Here is a 25,722-nt window from a genome sequence, read left to right on the forward strand (position 1 = left end):
AAGGAACAAGGAAGAAAATATATCTTGATACTATTCAATTGAAGAATATCTGAATAACTTGATGAGTATGAATGTGTTGAAACACTATTGTGCTATAAGGAATGATTATTAGTAAATGGACATTAGAGGAAAAAACCTGGAAAGATTTATATGAACTGATGCTGAGTTGAATGAGCAGAATATTATACAGAATATTAGTAACAATCTATTATAATCAACTGTGAATAACTTTGTTCTTTTTCAGGAACACAATAAGCATGACAATTCCAGAGGACTAATGATGGAAATTGCTATCCATGACCAGAGGAAGAAAAAACAAACAAAATCAAACAAAAAGCTGATGGAATCTGAATGCAAATCAATACATACTATTTTCACTTTATATTTTCCTCTATTTTATATTTCAAAATATGACTAATATGTATATTAATATTAATATTTTATATTATTTCACATTTATAAGATTGCTTACCATTTTTGATAAGAGAAAAAAGAGGAAGGGAAGGAGAAAGTTTTTTTTTTTTTCCCCAATTAAAAAAAGTTAAAATTAAAACAAAAGTTAAGTTTGTTTTTATGTGTAACTGGGAAAAAATAAAATGCTATTCAAAATAAATGCTACTTCATAATAAATGGACAAAAGATGAGATAAGTTGAAGCTAATAGTAATTTTAAAAATAAATAAAAGTGGGAAAATTTAAGCTTTATTTTCCCCAAGTGACTCTTCAAGATTAAAAATTGTAGGACAGATGCTGATTTGCATTGGTAGTGGAAGTTTTTTCACTAGGAGTTCTTTATATAAATGAAATCCCAGATCTAGCCCAAAATACATATACACATGTATATGCATGTGTGTATATAGATGTAAAAGTAGATATGAATCTATCTATTTATATATCTATCTAAACATATTCAAAGTTTATTTTTATTTGTTCTGTCATTATCCATTAATTTGCCAATGAATTAAAATTAGATCAGGTAATTTATTTTTATTTTATTTTAACCTGGTATGATGGTAACTTATTTTCTAAAAGTATCTGTGAGTTTGTAAAGTATGTGTGTTCCTATGATAAGTAATTCCTTTTTGGGACACTAATGACCACATTTAAAATTTCTTTCTTGAATTAATTCTGTTAGTACAATTGTAAAAGTATCATCCCTGTTCAGTCTTAAGCCATTTATTGACTTCAGATAAAAGCAGGAAGCTTTTCAAATACAGGAACTTTTCAAACATTGAAATTATTCATTGTACATTTAAAATATTTATGATATTTTACAAGTCAAGAAATCGAAGGCATAATAAAAAATAAACCAGTTGATACTTGAAATGTTCCCAAAGCAAACAGAAAGCACAAACTTTTATCACCTAGTCTTTGGCAGAAGTCCGTTGAGAAATTCAGATTTTCAGTCCAGACCTGCCTGATTCTTAAGACTGTAACCTTGGTTGCACACTGGCAAGACTCTCTCTATCAAGAATGATTATGCACTCAGCTGAAGCAATAGAGTAATACTACAGTTCAACCGTCACTCCAGATCCAAAAAAGGTTATTACCAATATATTACAGAAAAACAGAATATTCAAAGTAAAAATCTTGTTTCCATATGCTCTTTATACTACTCAAAAATTGATAATACAGAATTTTCTTTTTTTTTCTTTTTTTAAATTTTATTTAGAATTTTTTCCACAGTATATATGCATGAGTAATTTTTTTTTATAATATTATCCCTTGTATTCATTTTTCCAAATTATCCCCCCCTCCCTCTACTCCCTCCCGTTGATGACAGGCAATCCCATACATTTTACATATGTTACAATATAACCTAGATACAATATATGTGTGTAAATACCATTTTCTTGTTGCACATTAAGTATTAGATTCCGAAGGTATAAGTAACCTGGGTAGATAGACAGTAGTGCTAACAATTTATATTCACTTCCCAGTGTTCCTTCTCTGGGTGTAGTTATTTCTGTCCATCATTGATCAAATGGAAGTGAGTTGGATCTTCTTTATGTTGAAGATTTCCACTTCCATCAGAATACATCCTCATACAGTATTGTTGTTGAAGTGTATAATGATCTTCTGGTTCTGCTCATTTCACTCAGCAACAGTTGATTTAAGTCTCTCCAAGCCTCTCTGTATTCCTCCTGCTGGTCATTTCTTACAGAACAATAATACTCCATAATATTCATATACCATAATTTACCCAACCATTCTCCAACTGATGGACATCCATTCATCTTCCAGTTTCTAGCTACTACAAAAAGAGCTGCCACAAACATTTTGGCACATACAGGTCCCTTTCCGCTCTTTAGTATAGAATTTTCAAGTTTATACTGAATCGTTATCTAAATTTTAAGCTGTCAAAACTGTTGATAGACAAGAAAATCTAAGTCACTATTTTAAGATAAAGTTTCTACAATTGCCCTACAAGTCAAAAATTGAAAAGAAAAGTCCTTGTTATTTATTACCTATAGTTTTCCAAAGTGTTTTGCTACCATGATTTCATTTGATTCTTACAACAGAGCTCTATAAAACAGCTATAGTAAGTATTTCAAATCCATTTTTCCATGAGAAGAAACTGAGTCCAGAGAGCTTGAGAGAGTGTCATAGGAAGATAGGAATTAATCTTGTGTCTAAGATTCTAAGATGTCTCAGATGTTCTGTCTAAGATGTCAGTATTACAGGAAGTAATGAAAGGAATTTTTAAGGGAACAAATTTAGTCTTGAGGCAAGGATAGCCTTCGTATTAGAGCTATCCAAAAGTAAAAAGTGCTGTCTCAAGAGGCACTGGAACTCTTAAAATAAAAGACAGAAAACTATTTGTTAGCTTTGCTTTAGAAGGGTTGTTCAATTTCAGGTTGAACTAGGTGGCCTATGATTTACTTACAACTCTATGATTCCATAATTTTGTGAATTTGGATTAATGAGTGCACATAACAAAGAAATCAACTTGAACTTGAAGTCCAAAAAATTAAGAGTTATTTAAAGTGCTTCAGAAGGGAGGGATTTCTTCATTTCCATTTTTTAGGGAATGGCTAGATGACACAAAGAGGTAACACACACATATATATATATATTTAGGAAGTATACACACACACACACACACACACACACACACATATATATATATATATATATACATACACATACACGTATATGTATGTATATGTATATATATATATGCATATATATATATATACTTCCTAAATTCAATTAAATTTTTATATATTCTACAAAATATATCTGCAGAACATGTCTTCAAAGGATGTGACAAGGAAGTTTCTTAAGAGTTAATATTCACAATTTTCAGTAATATCTCCACTATTAGTGATGACAACAATATCAACCATCATTTAAGTGTAAAAAGCAATAATACCATTCATCCAGCTTTTTTTTTTTAAATGAAAATTTTGTCAAAATCTTTTGTTCTTCCTCCTCTGCATTCTGAAACATTTGGCATCTCAAGGGCATAATTATGCTTTAAATAAGTGCTGTGTAGGGGTGGAAGCACAGGAATTTTACATAATTGTTTATTAAGACTTAGGTCATTTTCCACTATCACTTCTCACCAAAATCTCACCAAAACCAAAAAGCCTAATGATGGTTGCAAAATAGCAACTTGTATTTTTCCTTTTTGTCCTGAAAAGCTAAGTGAGAGAATAAGATGATGAGCAGAGGGAAAAGAAAGAAGGGTCAGTATCTAAGCCAATTAATGCCTTTGCCATTCCTACCAGGCATTGCATTTGGGAAACTGAATCCTCAAAGTGAGAGTTGGCAAAGATGTCAGCCTGTAAACCCTGCTGCTCATCCAATGTGTAGTCAAGCATTGAGAGAACGGGTGCACACAGATGACACTTAAGCTGTTTGCAAAGAATGAGCAGTGATTGAAGCAATTTAGTTGTCTTCAGATTTTTGTAGACCCATTTTTACTCATTTTTGATGGCTTCCTTGTTTAGGATACTCTGTGATCTGATGTTTCTCCATGACAGCTTTTCAGTTTACCCAAACATGAAAGATACATTACACTATAAATTGAAGAGTATTCATTAGATAGTATCATTTTGAAATAATCCACTGAGTATGGAGTTCCAATTCATCCAACTTCCATGAAATTGGCATATCTGCCAATGGCAATTCTAAAGATTTATTTTAATATATTTCAAAATCCAGACAAGACTAATATTTCTTCCTAGGAGATTCAAATTTGTAGTGAAAAAGTATTTCCAAATTGTCAAGCTCTTTTATTCAGTGGTCAATATTTTGTGCTGTATGATAATAAAACACAATTATATGGCCATAAAAATGAATATATTGCTAATAGAAGGAAAATGTTTTAGAGGGGTAATATGTCCTACTTAAAAGCTGGAAAAGTAAGAGAGAGTAGAACTAAGTTCAATCATTAACTAGATTTCTAATATTTGGAAAATCACTTAACTTTGCAGTTCTTCCATTTCTCTAAAAGTAATCAATTCATCAACATTTATAAGACTATTAAGGATCAGACAATGTGTTGGTCATTGAGAGGGATATAAAAGAAAAAAAATGAGAGGAGGGGAACTAGGGATGGAGGGAGGAATGAAGGAAGGGAGAGAGGGAGATAAATGAGGGAGAAAAGAAAGGAAGAAGAAAAAAGAAGGAAGGGAGAAAAGAGAAGAAAGGAAAGGACAGAGGAGAGAAGTGGAGATCTGATGATCTGATGATAAGCTGACACCAGCTCTTTTGAATGAGCATTAATTCTTTTTCTGCCCAGTAGGGTCAGACAGAATCAGCATTATTCTAATTCTATGTAAAAGTGCTTCACATACTTCATCCTCCTGTTATGTCTTTCTTTCTACAGACATTGTTGAGCATAAGGAAGTTGTGGAAGGTCATCAAAAATGACCTGCACATTTATGCACACACACATTGGCAACAACAACAACAACAAAAAATAGTGGAAGTATATGTCATGCAAAAAATGTATGACTGGAAAAGAATCTAAATATCATTGAATGAGACTAGAAAGGATCTTATAGATCATTGGATCCAGTATTTTCATTTAAAGAGAAAAAAAAACAACCAAAAAAACCCAAACAAACAAACAAAAAAAGGAAACCTAGAGTGGTTAAGTGATATATTGATGGTCATGAAGTAGACAAATTTGAACCAAACCAAACCAAAATTTGAATCAGCGTTGCTTTAACTCCAAGTTTGGCACCCTATCTGCAAATTATAGGGAAGTGTGAGTGATAAATACATGTGTGTATATAACACATACACACACGTACACATATATGTATATACATATATGTATATCTGTACTTGCTAATAGATGTATAAATGTATATATTTACTATGTGTATGTATACACAGAAATATATATTTTAGTTTTCCTACCTATCTCACAGGAATTGTACCAATCAAATAAATGACAACAATGTTTGAAAATATATTATTTTCAAAAAATTGCAAGGGATTCTCATTAAAAAATATAAAATGTTATTCTTTCTGAGTAGCATAAGCCCTTTGGGGTTTAGAACTTTTTTTTTTTTCATTTCATTGTATTTTCTATATTTTGCACAGTGCCTGGTACATAGTGAGTTATTGACTAAATGGTGTGTGTGTGTGTGTGTGTGTGTGTGTGTGTGTGTGTGTGTGTGTAGAGATATACATACACACATACACACTGTATGTATATGTGTGTATAGATAGGTTTTTTGAAAATTCCTTGAGGACTCTGGTATTCAATTCTACAAAAAAGAGACCTAAAGTCCTTTATTTCACCTTCAACTTTGAATTCTATTGCTTTTGTGATTTTTAAAGATTGACAGACCCTTAAAATCTTCTGAACACACTTTTTTAACTTGTTTGTTTTCATGCAATAGTATTCAGTTTGCTTCCTTGTCTTCTTCCCTGAGGTTATGTTCCATGAGATTGCATTATTGAAACAGGCTAGTCCAAAAGAGCATTCAGAGAATATAACAGACTTTGATTCAATCTCAGTGGATTAAGTGCAAGGTAATTGGCTCTAAAGTCATCACTTTTTAGATGTCTAAATAATTCTGACTTTGATGGCATAGGAATGTGTTCCCATGGAAGTTTATGATACCTTGATCAAAATGCCAAATCATATAGGAATTCTGGGGGACAAAGTCATAGATTTGATTCTGGAAGGGAATGCAAAGGTCATCTAGATTCATTTTACAAATGAAGAAACTGAGAATCCATAGTCTTTAAGTTAGTTAGCCTGGTTCATACAAGTAGCAAACAATGGAGGGAGAATTTGCACTCAAGTCATTCTGATGAAATGATTAAGATGCCTGTAAAAGGCTTGGTCCTAGATAGCAATTCAGTGTCTAGATGGACCATTGGGAATGTTAATTGTTGAATTTTTTGTTTTGAATTTTTGTTGAATTTAAGTATGCTTTTGTTGTCCTGAGCCCTATCAACAGAATTCCACAGCTTCTTTTAGAAGCAAGAAGAGAGGAGTATTGACAGGATTATCTTGTAATTGATAAAATCAGCATCACTCCCTAGTTATTGTATCCAATAAGAAGACCAAGTATGATGTCAACCCCAAGCTTACATTTCCTATTAATAATGTACCCATACCATATTTCCTTGTGGGTTCATTGCTCTCTAGTCAATGGCATAATCCCCCCTTCCCCTTCCATTCCTCCCCCAATTTCTTTTAAAACTCCTTTTAAGATGCTAATTCCTTCTGTTAATCCAGCAGTCAATGGCATAATCCTCCAATTCTTTGCAGGTTCATTAGGAAACACCTCCTTATGACTGCAAGTTCATATGGTCTTTATTCTTGTTAATGGCAGGTTTCATTAAGGAATTTAGTTTGTCTTTCCCCTTGTTTACTGTTAAAAACTCCAAATGGAAAATAGCCCAAGTCAGCCATATATTAAAATCTTTGTCTCTTGATTTGGAAATGGTCTAAGCCTACAAATTCTTTTGAGATGTACTGTCTTGAAACTCCAATATATATTTGGGGTCCAACTCTCACTTCCCAACATTTGGTGGACTATAGGAGAAGAGTCATGAGATCTTCAATATATTTTGGGGAGTTTAGCACCTCTACTCCTCTTTATCCTGTCAATTTGACTGCAGAGTCAGCACTTTTTCAACTAAGGCATGCAAAAGATTTATTATGAAGTAAAGTAAAGAATTATTTAACATTTTCCTATTTCCTGACTGATAGATGACAATAATTCCAAAAATTGTATTTTACATTTGTTTTTAATATCACTTCTTTAAAATTTTTATTTTATAGTTTTTACTCAAGAAACAGAGGAACCTCAATAAAAATAAAAATAATTAATATTCAAAGCCTTTGTGAAAAAACTCGATAAAAAATGTTATTCATTCTCTTTTAAAATGGATAAAATATTGCACAGGAAGAGTACTTCTATTGCAAAGAAATGAGGAAAAGACAGAAACAGAACTGAACTTTTTTTTTTACCTCTTCTTTTTTCTTTCTTTTGCTCTCATTCAGGAAAAATCAAAAAGTTTAATCACACCTGAGAAGTCCTGAGTTCTATCCCCTGATATTAGGTCAGGACTATATCTATTAAGTTCAAAACTTGAAGAGTCTATTCTACAGAAATTCCATTATCTGGGAATTTCAACTTCATAGAACTCACTGAAGAACAAAGAAAATAAAATGAGCAGAGGTTTAAACTACTAAGAAATACCTCAAAGTCCCAGGTGGTAAAAAGTCAATTATGTAGTTTATCCCTATGGCCTTTGCTCCTGATATTTTAGACCTACTTTAAACATGTTTTATCATCTGGTTTCCCAGCTAACATAATTTTTAAGTAACAAATTAGAAATCATCTTTAGCCCATAGACAGAATCAAAAAATAGCTAATCAGACTTATGGCAAGATACAGAAAGAAAACACAAGAAGTAAAACAGCAACATCATTAAGATATTGTTAATCTCTCAATAGATTATTATATAGTGAAATCATATATTAAGTGTTATTATAATGACCATGAACCATTCCATAAATATTTAAATATTGTTCAGAATGGTCTTCTTAAAGATACGGAGTGGCCAGGTGTCATTAATATAGTGATAATAACCAAACCCATGAAATCTGATGTCAGAATTGATAAAAGACCTTCAGATAAGACAATGAAGAGATATGACAGAGGCAATAATCTGATCCTTTGACTATATCTATGATTTCTTTAAAATAAAGGGTAGTCACTTTCTTAAAAATTAGGTTAATTCTTTACATATATGTACATACAAATGATGAATCTATTTATATAGGACCTAATCTAGCAGAATACTGTTTCTCCCATATTAATATCAATTTTTCAATTTCTAAATGTCATAATAACAAGAGTATAGAAATTCTATCTTACTTGATTGTCTTATCAACTTCACTAGAGTAGGTATTCTCATGTCTGCTTCACAAAATTAAATCTCAATAAAGTTAATTAGCACACACAGCTAGTAAGTGACAGAATGAAAATAAATCCAGTTCTCCCTTCTTCCAAACACTTTTGAACTATTCATTCAATTTATCTTCTTTTTTTTTTTCTTTCACATCTATATTAACTGGAATGTTACTCTAATTTTTCATACCATTCTTTTTCTGGACTCCTTTGAATTTACTCTCCAAAATTTATCTCTAAGGCTACTTTATCAACTTTATTAAATTAGAAAAAAAAAAAAAATTGTTTCTGCTGATCCTGGCAATTGTCTTCCACCCTCTCTGTCTACCTCTTGGCTGTATTAACTAACACCCTACATTTTTGGCATGAAATAGATTTTAAGTTCTGTAAATTTATTGAGGTATACGACTGAACCTTGTCTAAATTTTGGACCTCTGCTCCGTAGGGTTGCTCTGTGAAATAAATTAAAAAATGAATAAACAAATAAATAAATGAAAATCTCTTAAAAACTGTTAATTTTCTATTTTTTCTTTCATTTAGGGACAGCTGCTGCTGGTGCAGTAGATAGAGTGCCAGGTATGGAGTCTGAGGAAACTTATTTTCCTGAGTTAAAATGCAGCTTCAGATAATTAATTCCTACTTGTGTAATCCTGAGCAAGTCACTTAACTCTGTTTGCCTCAGTTTTTCATGTGTAAAATGAGCTGGAGAAGGAAAAGGGCAAAACACTTCAGTATCTCTGCCAAGAAAAGTCCAAATGGAGTCATGAAGAGTCAAACATGATTGAAATATTTGAACTACAACTTCATTTTCCTAGTTCTTTGTCATTTCTTTCTACATTTCATAGCCTCTCCAAAAGTCATTATTACTACATCTTAGTGAAATCAGACAAAAACTCACATTCACATTTTAAAATCTTTTAATATGTTGTGATGCCAGAGCCACTTGTCACTGGCTGCTGGAGGTCTAATTCAGACCCATAGAATAGATCTTTTCATATGAGAGGTTGATGATGATGATGATATACAAGGAGACTGAGAGCCAGTTGCATTCTCCGATCTCTCTCCTCTTCCCTCTTGCCTCCAATTTATTTCATTCCCAATCCACAAGGAATATTTTCGTTAGTAAACATTGCTTTGCAACTCCTTCAAGTGTTATGATTCACAGCTATGTAGGCTCTCAAAGAATTGACCTGCCTCTTCACTTAGGCATGGTCTCAGAAATATGTCTCAGAAATAATAACTTTAAACATAGCTTAGAAATAAAAGCAAGTAAACAAAAAAATAATGACAATGACAATTATATATATATATATATATATATATATATATATATATATATATATATATATGTGTGTGTGTGTGTGTGTGTGTGTGTATTTATACACACACACACACACACATAAAAAATTATAAAAGTCTTTTAAATATATAAAAAAAATGAGGCTAAGGGGATAGAGAGTGGGAAGAGGAGAAGAGAGGGATTTTTATTTTTTAATCATTTTTAAATTTATGAAATATAGACAAAGATAGTTTTCAATATTCACCCTTCCAAAACCTTGTGTTCCAAATTTTTTTTCTCTTTCCCTACCTCCCACCCCTGCCCTAGAGAGCAAGTAATCCAATATATATTAAACATGTTCAATTCTTCTATACATATTTCCACATTTATCATGCTACACACAAAAAAAATCAGATCAAAAAGGAAAAAGATGTGAAAGGAAAACAAAAAAACAAGCAAACAACAAAAAAGGAGAAAATACTATGTTGTAATACACATTCCCCTCAATCCTCTTTCTGTACACCGATGGCTCTTTTTATCATAAGACTATTGAAATTGACCTGAATCTTCTTTTTTCTTTCTTTCTACATTTCTTTTTAATACACATTGATTTATAAATCATGTTGGGTGAGAAAAAACAGAGCAAAAAAAATGGGAGAAAGGAAAAAAAAAACAGAGGAAAGAAGTGAACATGTATTAATTTATATTCAGTCTCCATGGTTGTTTTTCTGGATGGAGGTGGCATTTTCTGTCAAAAGTCTACTGAGATTGTTTTGGGTCACTGAAGCACTTAGAAGAACCAAGTTTTTCACAGATGATCATTGCACTTTCTTGCTGTTGTTGTGTACAATGTATTCCTGGTGGTTCTTGTTTTGCTTAGCATCAGTTCATGTAAATCTTTCCAGGTCTTTCTAAAATCAACTTGTTCATTATTTTTTTATAAAACAATAATGTTCCATTGTCTTCATATATTATAACTGGTTCAACCATTCTCCAATTGATGGGCATCCACAGAGTTTCCAACTCTTTGCTACCATAAAAACAAAAACAAAAAACCTACTACAAACATTTTTGCACATGTGGGTCCTTTCCCTTTCTTTATGACTTCTTTGAGATACATATCCTTTAATGGCACTGCTGGATCAAAGGGTATGCAGTATTTTATAGCTCTTTGGACATAGCTCCAAATTGAACTCCAGAATGGTTGGATCATTTCACAACTCCACCAACAATGCATTAGTGTCCCAGTTTTTGCATTCCAACATTTCCAAAATTTTCATTATCTTTTCCTGTCATCCTAGACAATCTGAGCAGTGGTGGTATCTCAGGGTTGTTTTAATTTTTCATTTTTCTAATCAATAGTTATTTAGAACATTTTTTCATATGACTATAAATGGCTTTAATTTCATCATCTAAAAATTATCTCTTCATAATATTTGAACATTTGGAGAATACATTCACATTTTTTGTCAATAAAGTCATAAAGTCTGGCAAATTTGCTCCAGTTGACCATTAGATAGTGGAAGAGATGAAAGAAACAGATGGAGGCAAGGCTTTGGTAACTTTATGGGTTACAATAAAGTCTAGCTCTAGTATAGACTTATCTGACAGAATCTTGAATCTTCTCACTTGTTTGCTTTAAATATGGTTCTACAAGCTCTCCTTTGCTCACATAAATATAATAGCAGGGGAAGCACAAACACTTGATCCAGGTTGAGAGTTTGATAAGCATTATCACTAATTTTATTTCTTAGTAAGTCTGTCAAATTTCCTAAGTTTTAGACCCTATTAGCTGCCTAAATTCTTGGATAATAATTATCACAGATTTAAAATTAGAAGGGACCTTGAAGGCCATCTAATACAACCTCTGAGTTTTACAGTTGAGAAGATGAAGATGCACAAAGTTTCAGTGACTTACCCAATTTCAGATAAATAGCAAGTATGTAGCCTAGTCAGAATTTGAATCTATTATGTTCTGATTCCAAGTCCAACTTTTTTTTTTTTTTACAAATCATACATCATGGGGCAGCTAGGTGGTGCAGTGGATAGAGCACCAGCCTTGAATTCAGGAGGACCCAAGTTCCAATCTGGTCTCAGATACTTAACACTTCCTAGCTGTGTGACCCTGGGCAAGTCACTTAACCCCAGCCTCAGGGGGGGAGAATCATACATCATTCCCCCTTTCTAATCCTTTATGTTTATAATTCTTCAGTTCCCTCAGATTTAATTATTTAATTTCCTTGGCATAGTGAAGAAGTGCTGGATTTAAAGTCAGAAAGATTCCAGGCAAGTAATGTAACATTTGCAAAGTGCTATATGAGTGTTGATTATTTTTATAACAGCCAGACTCCCAATAATTCCTGTCAATAGCATTACTATATTCAGAAGCTATTATTTCCTCTCTGTTCTTATTGCCACCACCCTAGGACAGGTGATCAACTTAATGTCAAGAAAAATGAGTCTGAATTCTTTATCAGAATTCTGCCTCATTTACTTGATTTTTAAATTCTGTGATATTAAAGAAGCCTGGAGAGACTTACATGAATTGATGCTAAATGAAATGAGCAGAACCAGAAGATTATTGTACACAGCAACAGCAATATTATATGATGATCAATTCTAATGGACACGACTTTTTCCAACAATGAGATTCCAATGAACTGCGATGAAGAGAGCCATCTACATCCAGTGAGAGGACTGTGGGAACAGAGTGTGGATCACAATATAACATTCTTTTTTTTTTTTTTTTACTAATTTTCTTTCCTTTTTGATCAGATTTTTGTTGTGCAGAAAGGAATTATATAAATTATATAATTATGTAAATTATATAAATTTACACATATTGGATTTAACATATATAACATATATTGGATTGCTTGTCATCTAGGGAAGGGGGGAGGAGAAGGAGAGGAAAATCTAAGGCTATGTAAGGGTCAGTGTTGAAAAATTATCTCTATACATGGTTTAAAAATAAAAAGATGTAAAAAAATCTTTTAAATCCTGAGCAAGTAACTAACTTTGCTGGTGTTGTTGTGAAGACCAAATGAGATATCATTTCAAAAGACTTTGCAAACCTTAAACTGCTAGAAAAATGATGCTTTTAATCAGACTAAAAACCTTATCTTAAAAAGGCCAAGGTCTCCCAATGCATTCAGTTGTCTCCATACCTGATCACTGGACCCAGATGGTTCCAGAAGAGAATATGGGGCTCGTGAGCTTGCACATTCTCCCTCATTCAAATCCAATTCACTTGCATGTCATGGTATTTCCTTCTGATATATCATGGTTGTCTTCAAGAATGAAGGACAATGAAGAGTTCCTAAAGTAGTGCAGCCCTGGGGAAAATGAGATATTTAAGCTATGCTTTCCTCTTAAATGGAGCTTTAGGGTCCATGGCCCCACTCACCAATCAGAGGGTCAGTGGGTGGAGGTCTTAGAGGATAATGAAATTAATTCAATAGATCTATTATAAAGACAATAAACATGTTTAGAATCAACTTATATATGCAAAAGGAAAAATGATGAGCTAAACTTTTCTTATATTTACTTTATCATCCTCACTTGGGAGGACCTTCAGAGTGCACCTCAACATCTGTTTATTCTATTGAAATCATTCAAGACCACCCTATTTATAGGCAACAAAGCGGAGAAGGAGTTAAGATATTAAAGTTTCTGATTGTTTCTGGCATGTGACATAAGTCCCCAAATCACATAAAGTTAGGAACCCAAAAGCCCATGTAGTCCAGTGATGTCAAATTCAAACAGAAACAGGGACCACTAAACGAAAACACACACACACACACACTTTTTTATGCACATATATGTATACACAGTCGATATATTACCACATTAAAAATAAGATAGGAACTACATGAAAGTAATATATAAAAAGAAGCATTACAATAAATTTGACCATTTATTCTCTCTCTCTCTCTCTCTCTCTCTGTGTGTGTGTGTGTCTCATTCTGTCTCTCTCTCTCTCACTCTGTCTCTCTCTCTCTCTCTGTCTCTCTGTCTCTCTCACTCTCTGTGTCTCTGTCTCTGTCTCTGTCTCTGTCTCTGTCTCTCTCTCTCTCTCTATATATATATCACAAAAATGTAAATCATGTAGGAACTAGTACTAGATAAAAAGAAGTATATAATTAGTTTTAATATTGAACGCATTTAATATCATTACAAAACATATCAATACAGGAAGATTCAAATTTAATATTATTTGTTAAAAACTTGACATCTTTTACCACTATTTTGTATACTGGTTATAAGCTTTTGTGATATTAAATTTTTCATTATGGATAACACATGCTTATTTATTAATTTTGCTCTGTGTGAAGTTTTAGCAGTCTTCAAGAGCAAAAATAACTTCCCACAAAGGTGCAGACCATCAAACATTGTTAAGATTCTTATAGCAAACATGCATATTTTAACAAAATATCTTGATAAGTAAGAATAAAAATCTGGAACACTAACTTCATTATATGTTGCGTTTAGCTCTTTGTTACACTGAATTTCAAAAAGTTCCATTTGAATATTACTTTTCGTTCTCTCAACATCAAAAGAAAATGGAGTCCTGAATAGCAAAAAATTGTTTTCACACATTTTGAATCCTTCAAATTGCCTTTCAAATTCAAATAGTAATTCCTGAATATTTGTGGCATACTAGCTGAAAATACAAAAACAAAAATGGCTTTTGATAATTTTTACATGTAGGAAAATGAGTCAAATCAAAATTTTAGTATATTTTCCTAAAGATCATTTTATCTTAAAAGCTTTAATGCATTCTTATGTAAACGTTATAAATTGATTTTGACACTAAAGTTTTAAATTTCACTCACTTAAATGCCTTGTAATATTTATAATGAAAATCAAATCCTGAAACCAGTTATTATTTAAGCTCTTATGCTGACTCTTTTAATTTTGAAAAAAAAAATTGATTTTATGGAAAGTTATCAAAACTTCTTCAAAACTTTAGGAAAGGAATACCAGTAAATTCCTTTTAATAAAGTAAAGCTTCATACTCAGTCTGATTTCTTGTTGTTTTTCTCAAGAACATATACAATTCATGGTTTTCTTAACAAATTTCAGCATGTTCCAATTTGACTACTTTTGAGGAAAACACTTCTTGTTCTTTAATGTAGTGAACATGTTGAACTTTACTATAAGGAGCAATTTTATTCTTCTATATCAATAATTTAGCTACAAATTCATAACTGGATTATATGTTTTAGAATTTATTTAGAGTGTGCTTGTCTAAAACTCTAAATATTTTCACTTGTTCAATTCTTCACTCAGTGTTATATTTTTGTTATCATGTGCAAATAAATATGATTGCAATTGGAAAAGTCAGGCAAATTTTTATGCACTGCCTCCACTCCCAGCCCCACTGATGTTTTTGTCAATTTTAACAATTCTTTCCACAACAGTGTTATATAATAATGACATATTTTAAAAGTTCAAACATTTTTGGAAAAGAGATTTTCAGCCACTTTTGTCACACAATTTTCATAAATTTTATACTTTCACAAATTCATTTCACCTTTCACAAATTTGACTGTTAGGTAGCACAATGTATAGAGCACTGGAGTTAGGAAGATCTAGATTCAAATTCTGCCTTAGATAACATACTAGCTATATGTCTCTGAATAAGTCACTTAAAATTATTTTTGTCTCAGTTTCCTCATCTATAAAGTAAGCTAGAGAAGGAATTTGCAAATCACTTCAATATCTTTGCCAAGAAAATCTCAAATGGGGTGACTGACTTTTAAATAACAACAAAACATTCTGAATGCTTAACTACGAGTTCTAAAATGGCAAACTGCCTTGACTATATTTTTAGTGTCTTCATGAATTTTTGTATTTGTTTTTTGCTTTTATAATAAAGATTTCATAATAATTGATTTATTTTACTTAACTATTAATCAGACTCAAAATGCTATATTTCATAGTGGTGTTTTAAATTTTATTTTAGAAGAACATTGTTACTGTACTTTAAAATTACACATAATATTTTTCTTTTAACTTTAGAAAAGAAATAATCTAGCTTCTATCTTGAATGAAAAAAAAATATTTCCTTGTATGAATCACTTCTTTTTGACATTATTTCTTATATGACTTTTTATATGAAATTATTTATATATTTTTATAAAAAGTTTAAAACAAATAATTCATAATTTAATATTTTAATTATAATTATTTATATTTCTTGAACATTGAATATTTCTATTTACAAATCATTTATAATTATTTCTTGTGTAAACTCTAGTTCAGTTTTCTTTCTCTTTAAGTCTTACCTATAGTAAACATTCATTGAATCTACAAACAACAAAATATAATTTTCTGCATACTATTTAATACAGAACAAATATCAGTGATTGATGAATCAAAATTATAGATCAGTTGTGTTAACTGTGTTTAAAGGAACCTTGCGGTCTATAGAGATGATCAAAATCTTCCCCAAGTAGGCTACTGAGGAGCAGATTTTAAAACAAGATGGACTATTTCATAGTGCAAGAAACTGACCATGACCAATAACTGGAAAAGAAGAAGCAGAGCCCACATACATCACTTTTGGCTTCACTTACTTTCTCAGAAAACAAATAAAAACAAAAAACAAAATATACTCTATTCTTCTTAGTTTTCATACAAAATTCTGATTGCTTGCCACTAACATGATGCTTTCTTTGCCCATGTATATGAAACTTCAACTTAATAGACAAGAGTATCTAGCCTGCAACATGCTTAAATACTGCAACATTACCTATACACAGAAATGGACAGCATGACCACAATGTGCTTGGTCAAACAAAATATATACCATTTACAGTATCACAATAATAGTTACAATGCAAAAAACAAACAAACAAAAAAAAAAAAACAAGCATTCCTACTTTTTTTTAACCAATAATCCTTCAAATATTAGAAATATCACACAGTACTTTTTGTCCTAAATATTTATCTGCATGTTTTCACCAAAAACACATTGAGATTTGCAAAAGCAAGTGCTTAGTTGTGAATTTTGAGACTTATAAGATTGGATTTGCTATATTACTTATATGTTTGAATGTGAGGTTCCGACCTTTGCTTTTTATGTGCCATACATTTATCTCCAATTTCCATTTCAATGCCCTCCTTTCCATCACTCTTCTTCTCACCCTATGGCTTGAGTTTCTTCACTACTATCTACTAAATTGCCCCACAAATCACTTCTTTACCTCATATTTCCAATTATCCTTTTGTCCTCCAAAATTACCAATAACATATATGAAAATGAAAAAAAAAAAAACCAAGATCAACTATTACCATTTTAATTAAAGCTACCAAGAATAAACACATAATAAATTATTCATTTTATAACCATAAAATTAAATCCAAGGGAAAAATATGATTTTAGGTTTAAAATGTAATATGATCTGTATTTTGTTGTATTTTAAAATTTAATTTGTTAAATATTTCTTGATTACATTTTAATATGGGTTGGGCCATACTAAGGAATATTGTGAGCTGCACATATAGCTGCATTTTCTGCTGATTTGATAACAAGAATAATTAATTTTAATGATGTCATTTCATTATTAACATTTAAGTTGTTCTCTTCTCTGTTGAAAGTGCATCTCTTAGCATTAGTTTAAAGAGAAGATCTTCCCCTGGTCAATTCCAATTAAGGAATGTCATTTCATTAAATGTCTTCTCAAAGCATCTCCTCTTTAGATAGGTTGTTTTGGACCCCAGCCACTTGGTAACCTGATTTCTATTAACTCTATAAACATGACCAAAGAGTCTTTTTATCCCTCCCTTCTTATAAATATTGGGTAGACTGGTTCATGAAGGAGAAATAAAATCAGAAAGAATCTAACTGGAGTGTTCAGATTGCTAAATGGGCTTCAAAACTCATGACTAAGTATCATTTCTCAAATATCTCCCTATTTCTATACTCTCCCTGAAAAGATGAATAATTGGGAAGAGTTAAAATCTCTTGATTTGCATTAAGTGTTTGTTCACCAATTTAAGGTTGCCTTTTGCTCTTTGGGGAGAGCTCAATAATAAGCAGCCAGGAAGATAGCAGGGCACTTAAGATGATGCAAAAAAACTGCATCTTTATCTTTTGTTATTAAGAGTAACCACATATGAATTTTATGGAATATTACTGCTCTCTAAGAAATGATCAACATGAGGATTTCAGAAAGGTCTAGAGAGACTTACATGAACTGATGCTGATTGAAAAGGCAGGACCAGGAGATCGTTGTATACATCAACAACAATACTATATGATGACCAATTCTGATGGATGTGGCCCTCTTCAACAATGACATGAACCAAATCAGTTCCAAAAGAGCAGTAATGAACTGAACCAGCTACACCCAATGAAATAACTCTGGGAGATAACTATGAACCACTACATAGAATTCCCAATCCCTCTATTTTTGTCCACCTGCATTTTTTATTTCCTTCACAGGCTAATAGTACACTATTTCAAAGTCTGATTCTTTTTGAACAGCAAAATAACTGTTTGGACATTCATACTAATGTTGTATTTAATTTATACTTTTAACATATTTAACATGTATTGGTCAACTTGCCATCTGGGAGAAGGGATGGGGGGAAGGAGGGGAAAAATTGGAACAAAAGGTTTGGCAATTATCAATGCTGTAAAATTACCCATGCATATATCTTGTAAATAAAAGGCTATAATAATTTTTTTTAAAAAAAGCAAAAAAATAAAATAAAAGAGTAATCACTAATTACCAATTTATTGATTATTAACCAGTCTAGCTAATAAATCTATTTTTAATACCCAGACATTTTTCTCTCTTGATATTTTTATTCATGACATGATCCAACATAATCCTACCGTTTTTTTCCAGGGGAAGAAATTAAGTGACTTATTTACATAAATGCTAGAACTAAGACTATCATTTGGCCATCTGAAGACCAATATTTTAGGGATAATCTAGATATGGACAAATCAAATTTACTTTCAAATATTTTTTATTTACTTGCCTTAGCTATCAGAAAACTTGTCTTTGAACATCAAAAGTATAAGTTAAAAATAAATATATTATTTTAAAATATATGGTATTAAAATGATCCTGGATCTTCATCTGAATCAATACATCAACATTCTTTTTAAACAATTATTGTGTTAGGGAAAATTAGCTAAAAATTCAGAATCCAGTGCCTAACATGAATGACCATCATCTTTGGGTGGGGGGAGACTTCAATTAGAATGAATATTAGAGCAGCTAGGTGATTTAATAGAGCATTGGACTTGGAGTCTGGAAAATTTGATTTGAAATCAGCCTTGTTACATGGGTAACTCTGGGCAAGTCAACTTAACCTTCTTTACTTAAGTTTCCTGATCTGTAAAATGAGCTGGGGAAAGAAATGGCAAATCATTCCCATAACTTTACCAAGAAAACCTTAAATGAGTTGGACATGACTGAAATGACCTGAAGAAGAATACAATCATTAGGGAAAATTTTTAGCCATTACAAATTCAGTGTTACCAGCCTCATCTATAATCAAACCTGAAAGGATAAGAGTAAACTTTATGATCTGTTAACCTCTGAGAGGTGGAGGATGTTAACACTAATGTTGTTTGTTAGGAAGCTGGGCTTATTTAGTGAAACAAATTGAATATATTTTGGAATATTTATTTCTCTCATTTTGAGCATATATCACTTAAAGGTGACAAATGAAAGAATAGGATTCAAGAAAGCTCTTCCTCCTCCAGTATTGTCAGAAATCGATATTTTGCTGAAAATTTAGTTTAAGAAGGAACTATTAATTATTTCAAGATTTATATGTGTTGGACATTGGAAACTTCCATGGCTAATTAAAAGATAACATCTGAAACAGTTCATCTTAAACCGATAGCTTCTGTGTACAGATTGATTGATTTTCAGTGAACAAGGCTGAGTTGTAAGTACTTTTATTTACTGAAACAACTATATTTTGAATTTTATCTACAGTAAATATTAATTCTGTGTATAGTAAATATCAACTTCAGGTTCAACTGTCAAAAATTCAGAATGTTTGAGCACAAAATATCAATTCAAATACTGAATTGAACTTTCAGTCTTTTTATCTATTTCCTATAGCTTCTGGAAGCAGTGATTCCTCTTTAGTGATTAAAGAGTAACATTTCCTCTAGTTTCTACTCTCTTAATATAATCTAAACATTTATCTGAAGTAATTAGTAAATTTCGTTCTCAGTGGTTGATAAATGGCCATAAAGAGATTTATTAAAATGACTAGATTGTATCACAGTCCCTATTGGGGTTGGTGTGTGTGTGTGTATTTGTTTTGTATTCAGAAAATTTGATACTATTTTGAATTTTATTATGTGAATTTCAAAATTTCTGTGATACAATAGATAATAAAGCATAGTATGAAAACATATAAAACATACATATGTACATACATATGTACATGCATATATACATATATAGTATGTATATATAAATATGTATGCATGTGTGTGTGTGTGTGTGTGTCTATCTAAAAAACTTTGGAGTCAACAAGTTTCAGCCTGGGAATTTTTTACTGGTCAAATAATTTCCTCTCTGAGCTTATCTGCAAAATGGGAATAATATTAGTTATACTCTTTTACCACTGTTAAGGACCATGCCTAGGTGAAGGGGAAGGTCAATTCTCTGAGAGCCTCCATAGCTGTGAATCAAACTTGAGTTGCAAAGCAGCCTTCCCAGATATTCCTTGTGGATTGGGAATGAAATAAATTGGAGGCAAGAGGGAAGAGGAGAAAGGTCAGATAACACAACTGCCTCTCATATCATCATCATCCTGTCAGATGAAAAGATTCATTCTAGAGGTCTGAGTTAGACCTCCAGCAACCACTGGCAGGTGGCTCCCCGATCACAACCAGAACAGTTTGATGAGAAGGCACATTTTTATAAATTTAAAGGATTAGATAATTGTGTATTAAAATTATTAATAAGTTTGATTTATTTATAGGGTACTTTATTCTTATTGCTTTAGAGGAGAATAAGGTGGGAATAGGGATCTATACCAAATGGTTTTTTAAAAGATAACTAGATAAAAAATGAAAAATCCTTGAAAATAAAGTTCATGTTTCTTAATTTTGTGCAACAATAGGTATTTTTTTTTAAATCATGAACCACTTCTGACATATGCTGTCTGTGCAGGGGTGAAGTTGTATTCTCCCTGACAATTTCCAAAAACTACATTGCAGAAAGATAAACATTTGCTATCTTGGTATAGTCCTTAACTCTTCATTTTTCATTTGGTCTATAGGCATTTTTTATTGTGTCTGTTTCCACACTATCTCACTTAGGTATTCCTTTCTCCTTATGTAATCGCTTTAGTTCATCACTTCTCACTTATCTCATTGTAATTCTCTATTTTTCTGTCTTTGTCTTTGTCTTTCTTTCACTCTGCCTGCCTCCCCCTTTCTTTTCTCTCTGTCTCTCCTCTTTCCCCTCTGTCTGTCTTTTCTGTCTCTCTGTCTTTTCGTCTCTCTGATTTTATTTTTCTTCCCTCTGTCTCTGTATCTATCTGTCTCTCCCTCCTTCTCCCTCTCTGTTTCCCTCCCTCCATATCTCCTTCTCTTCCCCTAAAACTCTTCCCCTCCTCTTCCTCTCCCCATCTTCCTTCTCTATCCCTCTACTTATCACCCCTTCCCTCTCCCTCTCCCCCTCCCTTCTCCCTTCCTTTCTCCCTCCCTCTCCCTTCATCTCCTTCATCTCCCTCTCCCTTTCTCTTCCCTTCTTCATTTCCATGACTCTTCCTCTCTCCTTTTCCCCCTCTTTCTCTACCCCTTTCTCTCTCCCTCTTTCCCTGTCCCTGTCTCTTTCCTTCTCCCTCTCCCTTTCTCCTCTCCTTTTCTTCTCTCTCTTCCTGCCCCCCTTCTTCTCCTCTCTTCTCCCTCTCCCTCCCTCCCTTCCTCCCTCTCTCCTCTTCTTCTTCTCTCTTCTCCCTCTCCCTCCCTCCCTCCTTTCCCCCTCTCTCTCCTCCCTTCTTTCTTCCCTTTCCCTCTCTCCCCTCTCCCTCTCCCTCCCATGTCAAGCCTTTCTTGCATATACTTTGTGCTTCAGTCATATTGGCTCAGTGGTTGTTTTATACAACTGGTGCTCCCTCCTCCATCTCCAAGTATGTTCTTGGATTATTTCTGTTCCTTTTGGACTTTCTGATTCCTTCAATACTCAGCTGATATGTTATCTTCTTTATAAAACATTTTCTGAGATTGCCAATGTCCAAAATGGATTTATTTTAAAATATTGTTTAAATCCCATAAATGTGTACTTATGTCTCTTGAAGCTATTTTCATTTCCTTTTTTTAAAAAAAACTATCCCCAGCACTTAGTACACTGCTTTAGCATATAGAATTTAATAATATTTATTAATGAATGATAACAGTTTTCTATTGAGCATATCTATTTTGGAATTTTTATAGGACAACCAATTGTAGTATTAGAGCTACAAAGAATGATGGTATAGATAGGTATAGAGAAAGCTTGCTAAGCAAAGACAGATAAAAATAGGGCAGGGGAGTGGAGGTCAAGAAGCATGAGGATGACAAAAGGTCAATCAGATTTAACAACTGAAAGATTATTGACAATTTTGATTTAAGCAATGTCATTTTAATTATGTGGCTAGAAGATGAGATTGCAAAGAATTAAAAAGGGGGAAAGAAGTTAAAGTAAAACCAAGCTTCCTTCTCATACCCATTAGACTGATGAATATCACAAATTATATATCTTAAAGGAAATTTTGGTCTTGACTGTGGTAGGGGAAGAGGCACACTAAAGGATACTGATGGAGTTGTAGATTAATCCAAATATTTAGGAAGAAAATTTGTAGCTAAGGAGTCCCCAAATTCAAAACATCAAAGTATAAATTCATGAAATTCTGTATATACTTTTACCCCATGATAAATTATGTATTTATGTCATATATATGTGTATTTATATGTATATATGTTTTATATTCATATATTATGTATGTATGCCACAGATATTAAAGATAGAGAGCAAGTAATCATACAATCACACACATGTATATGTATGTGTATTTGTATATGTGAATATATGCAAACATACCATGTGTATACATGTGTGTATGTGTGTATAAAGTGTAGCACCATGTTTTTTTCTCTGTTTCAAACCAATGAAAATAGAATATGTTCCCCCAAAGTAGCTGAACAAATTATATGACATTAATGTAATGGAATATTATTTTGTTGTAAGAAATTTTTCAAAGATGATGAATTCAAAGAAACTTGAGAGGAGGAATGGTATTAACAAATGTAGAGATAAATGAGTAAAACCAAGAGAGTAATTTATACAGTGACTTCAATATCATTAAAGCTAAAGACTTGAAAGGTTTAAGAACTCTCATCAATTCAGTGAACACTCATGACTTTGGAAGGCATATATAATATAGCCTGCTTCCTAACTCTTGGCAAAGAGATGATAGACTAGAGGCAAAGAATGAGATGTTTATTTTCAGACACAATGTGTAAATTTGTTTTGTTTGACTATATTTATCTGTTAAAAGAAACAGAATTCTAGTAGTGGTGGGATATTATAGTGATGGTAGTTAATGCATAGTGGTAATGATATAAAAAGAGGAAAATAAATGAAACATTTTAATAATACATAGAAGAGATAAGAAGAAAGTTCAGAAAAGGTCTGTTACTGTATAAAATCATACATTTAAAATCATTCAATCAAAGTTCATAATTCATTTACAATAACTTTTGTCTTAATAAAAACTAGTTTAAAACTTTTTTTGGATATTATCTTATCTCATCATCCCAACACTTCTTGAATGTGGGTGCTATTATTCCTATTGTATAGATTAAGAACCAGGCAAGACTGGTTAAAGGATTTACCTAAGATTACATGGTTAACTTGTAAAATTCAAATTCATGTATTTCCAATTATGTATTCAGCATTCTAATTTTTATTCCAAGCTTTATATTGAAATGTGATGTTTGTTAACTTCATTAAAAAAGTGAATGGATTTAGAGGAAACTGAGTCAAGGAAAGTACATAGTTTCTCATGAATTTGTAAAAGAGAAGAGAGCTACAGGTTATTGCTAGGGGAAGAACAGAAATTATTGCTTTTTCAAAAAAGTATTTTTCTTTTTTTTTTCTTTCCTTCCTTCCTTTATTCTTTTTTTTTTAAAGATTCATTATCTTCATTCTATCTCCACCACTAGGGAAGCAAAAATATATGGGATATTTTCACATGGCAAGGACAGTCATAATATATCAAAGGCAAGTAAAAGTAAATAGATAATCAAAGTAAAAACACTCAGAGCTTTATGTTGTTAAAAAAATTAATCACCAAATACAGATATTTGGTACTAGGTGAAGTTAAACTAATAATGTGATTGTGATAAAATTTGACTTGGGAGGTACAACTCTAAAAGTTATATAGTACCACCCAAGGGGAGAGTAGCATTCTATGTCCTCTGGAAATTTTTTAACAGGCAATTATAATGGTTTCCTTCTTCAGAAAGCTTGATATCTGTTCTTCTTGGGGGACACAGTATAGGTACATATGAAGAAACTAAAAAATATGCAAATAAAATTAATATGTTAATTTATATATAAATTTTCAGGTACCCTTCCCTTGTCAATTACATATCTTAGGTGGGATAGAGAAGTAGCTGATGAATATTGGGGATAGATCACATCATATTTCTCTCTCTTTAATATTTTCAGTGATAGAAGTCTGGTTAAAATAGCAAGGCAAGAACAGCTAAGAGGCACAGGGAATGCAGCACCAGGAGGACCTGAGTTCAAATTGGAACTCAGACACTTACTAGCTATATGACCCTGGGAATGTCACTTAATACCAATTATCTCTCAAAGAAAATAGACAATGAAAAACAGCAAGCTAGACATTGAAAGTAACAATGAATGAATGAATAGGTAGTGATATTCAGGGAATTTAGAGGATGAGCTTCTGTATGTATATAAAGTCCATTTTTTGTTGTTTCATATTAGCTATCAAAGGTACTTTCTCATGTTTTGACAGAATCTGCTTGAATACTTAATTAGCCATCAAATAATTGGGCAGCTCAAGAACATCAAAAGAAGAGCCCAGAGCAATGATCTCAATTCAATAAATATAACTGAGTATTTTCTCTGTGTAAGGAATTGTGCTCATAATTCTCTGACAGTGAAGCCTACTGGAAAGAGTTTACTAAGGATCAATAGATGGAAAATTTATGTTTAGGTTCCACCACCACTTCATATTGTGACCTTTTCAAACCATTGCTCCAGGGCTTCAATAAAAAGGAGAGGGGCTGGGAATGAGGTTGAACTGGATGATTTTTAAGATTCTATCTAGCTTCAAATTTATGTGATTCTAAATATAATAATAATAATAATAATAATAATAATAATAATAATAATAATCGAATATATTTTCTAGGCACATTAGATTGTGAATATGTGTCCTAAGAAAAGTAGTAAGGGTATATAACCTATTATGGAACAAAATAATATGTGTGAAATAATTTGCAAACTTGAAAGTCTTTTTAAATATAACTATTATTACTAATAATAATTATGATCATTATTGTAATTATCTTTATTATTATATTATCAGCCTTTTTAAAATGCCAATATATCATATCATTAGAGGTTAATGTAGAAATATACACATATATAAAATACAAAGCCACTTTTTTGTCTTTAATTGCATGCATGCCATGTTTTCACAATTGACTTAGTGATCAGAAGAACTTTTTAAAGAAATTGTTTTTAAACAAAATATCCATATTCTGTTTTCCCTCATGCCAAAGATAACATTAGAGAATAAAGAAGGTCAATACTGATGACTTGTATGCTAGGATAAAGCACTGATTACCTTTGTGACTATAGGCAGATTATTCCACCATATAAAAGAATTATTTGTCTATATACATATATACATATATGTACCTATGCATACATATATGCAGTACATATATACAAATATACAATATAGCATAAGTGCACATACACATGCATATATATCACCAGTGCATAAATGAATACACACATATGTCTTCATA

At 31.9% G+C, this 25,722-nt stretch overlaps 1 protein-coding gene across 6 annotated transcripts in view; it reads right to left on the minus strand.

The window, feature by feature from the left end:
- MGAT4C (MGAT4 family member C) overlaps positions 1-25,722 on the minus strand; it is a 1,099,619-nt gene that overhangs the window by 325,971 nt on the left and 747,926 nt on the right. For 2 of the 6 annotated variants that reach the window (XM_074270916.1, XM_074270918.1), the window contains exon 2: positions 12,842-13,009. The exons of the other annotated variants lie outside the window; for them this stretch is intronic. The gene's annotated coding sequence lies outside the window, so the exon portion shown is untranslated. The remainder of the gene's footprint in view (positions 1-12,841; positions 13,010-25,722) is intronic. 6 annotated transcript variants of the gene reach the window in all.

The sequence above is a fragment of the Sminthopsis crassicaudata genome, chromosome 5, assembly GCF_048593235.1.
Source record: "Sminthopsis crassicaudata isolate SCR6 chromosome 5, ASM4859323v1, whole genome shotgun sequence".
NCBI classification, from domain to species: Eukaryota; Metazoa; Chordata; class Mammalia; order Dasyuromorphia; family Dasyuridae; genus Sminthopsis; species Sminthopsis crassicaudata.